The sequence below is a fragment of the Zea mays genome, chromosome 7, assembly GCF_902167145.1.
Source record: "Zea mays cultivar B73 chromosome 7, Zm-B73-REFERENCE-NAM-5.0, whole genome shotgun sequence".
In the NCBI taxonomy this organism is placed as follows: domain Eukaryota; kingdom Viridiplantae; phylum Streptophyta; class Magnoliopsida; order Poales; family Poaceae; genus Zea; species Zea mays.
Genome location: NC_050102.1, coordinates 159140478 through 159142962, shown reverse-complemented (window position 1 = coordinate 159142962; position 2485 = coordinate 159140478). Strand labels below are relative to the sequence as shown.

At 44.4% G+C, this 2485-nt stretch overlaps 1 pseudogene; it reads left to right on the top strand.

Moving 5' to 3' along the window:
• Positions 1 to 780: 780 nt before the first annotated feature.
• On the top strand, positions 781 to 2120 carry LOC103633190 (uncharacterized; annotated as a pseudogene).
• The last annotated feature ends 365 nt before the right edge of the window (positions 2121 to 2485 follow it).

The following is a 2485-nucleotide window of genomic DNA, read 5'->3' as shown; positions in this document are numbered from 1 at the left end:
GCTATCTGACTCGCAAGCTATCTGACTCTTCAAATTGACTCTCTCACTAGCTAAATTTGGCTAGCCATCTAACTAGCCAAACTAGATAGATAGTCTGTTAGAGTGAGATGCTACATATAGAATATAATCTTTATGAAAAGTTAAATAGATAGCTTATAGCTGGTATGGTAAAGTTTTCATTGCCAAAAACATTGGGACGCGCACAGGATTGGCAATTGAGCCTGTGCCAAGCGTAATTGACAAAAGAAAACAAAAATCCCTTCACTTTCCTTTTCCTCTTCCTCCGCTGGATGAGCAGCCGGCAGCGAGTGCAGGCGGCGCTCGACAGAAAACAACGCGGCGGCGACCGGATCTCGCCGAGAAAATCGAGGGGTGGAGGATCTTAGCGGCCGAAGTTAGGTAGGACCTCACTACCTCCCCTTTTAGTAGGTCCGCCGCTGCTCCAACCTCCAGGCCCATGCACCAGGTCGCTCCTCCTTTCTCTTTCCGGCGGCTCCTAGTCCATCGAAGACGAAGATAGTCTCTACTTCGCCGAGGTCACCACTTCCTTGTATCCTTCTCGCCTAGTCGCCGCAGTCCTCCTGCCCTTGGTACATGACTACATGTGGAATGGGGATCCATAGTTCCATACTGACCTGACTACCTGAGTGGTTTCTTCTTTCCTTGGTAAGGAACCCTTGCTTTCTTGGATAGATCCTTGGTCGAAGATCTTTGTTCTGCGGATTGTCGAAATCTGAATCTTCTTCTTCCTCTATGCAGGTAGTCGCGCAGATTTGGTAGCCGCGTGACGTCGTTGTGCTAGAGTCCATTCAGACATTGTTCTTATTTGATCAGTACTCCTTATTTAGTGCACCAAGATCGAGATCGATCTAACTTGACTCCATTAGACGTATTGGGTTGTCTTTTACTCCAATGGAAGACTGGCAGTGAAACCGCATGCCCCAAGCTCGCCCTTGTACTGAACTGAACTAGACATCCTCAAGCAGTCAAGCGCCATCAATTCTAATGGATGATGCAGCAGGAAATATTCTTGCATCACTTGGCCGTGTGCATCTAGTTGATCTCGTGGCCTCTGAGGGCCTGCCTTCTGACAACTATAAGATGTGTGTATCAACTCTGATGCAGTCACTGTCTCAGTATTCGACAGCCATCATTCAGCTGTCACCAGCTGATGGTGCCTTGTTGAGGTCAGGTTTGGAATCGGCTCGCTTTTTCTTCCACCAGCAAGGGTATAATTGGAATGAGGCTGTCCACACGAATGATCCCTGTGAATGGTGCAAGACCTCTGGTTACTATGTTGATCCTCAGATGTGTCTGTAAATGTATGATTACAGGCCTGGTATTACTGCAAAAGATCCCAGCAGTGCAAAGGAATTGCCCCGTCAGGTTTGCCTGATATATTTTCAGTGCTGGGTAAAGTTTCACGACAAATATTGGACGCAATCAGTTTCTCATTGAATTTGCGTAGCTGTGCATTTACTGAGATACTCGACAACACACCCTTGAGAAGCCAGGAAGTATCATCTTCTGTTCTTTCAGCCTGTTGCCATTCAAGGCCATCATTTGAAGGAGGACATCAGCATAGCATTGCTTCTCAAGATAATGGTCACTTGCTCATGTTTTCTGAGCAGGAGCAACAGCTTGATAAGACTTTGCTTACCCTAGTTAAGTCAGACAGGTCAGGCCTATATGTTAAAGACTTACATGGATGCTGGATTCTTGTTGATGGAGATATTGGTCCACACGATGTTGTTGTCTATCCTGGCCTTGCGCTTTATCAGGAAACTGCTGGCTATGTAAATCCAGCTGTACATAAAACAGAGGTTGGAAACATACATGGATGTATGTTTGGGCGATGTTCTCTGATGTTCAAGTTCATGCCTAGATCAGTTGCAAGGCTGAGTGGTTCAGAGATGAGAGCTGCTGGCCATGGCGTTGATGCTCAGTTTCAGGTACCCATACTAGTTAATGATTTCATGCAGACAGATCATTTTGCTGATCAACTGTTTCCTAAGACTGAACCATCATTACACACAGAACAAGATTCAGGTAAGTTAATGCCTCTGACTCGTTGCTATGTGCAAATATACTTTTCATGTACTCCTTCCAGTCACAGATGAGTGATGTTTGGGTTGTCCTAAGTAAACAATTCCAATTGTTGCATATTATTCATCATATGTTGAGTTTGGATCACTGTTCACTTACACGGATGTTTAGCCCATGTACATGCCGTGTAAACGCTACACGATGGCTTACAATGTCCGTTTAGTCAGTCGTTTATCTCGGTTAACCACCGTTTCGTCTGTTTAAATGGCCGTTTAGCCTGAATAGATAGCTAAACTGTAGGTGACCATTTAGTCCGTTTAAACGTTTAGGCTAACACTGGTTTGGATATTTTGAAATGGTATACGTGTATTTTCATAAAAAATAGTATATTCACTATGTTTAAAAAAAACATAACAAAAAAGTAGTGGTCAAAACTGTG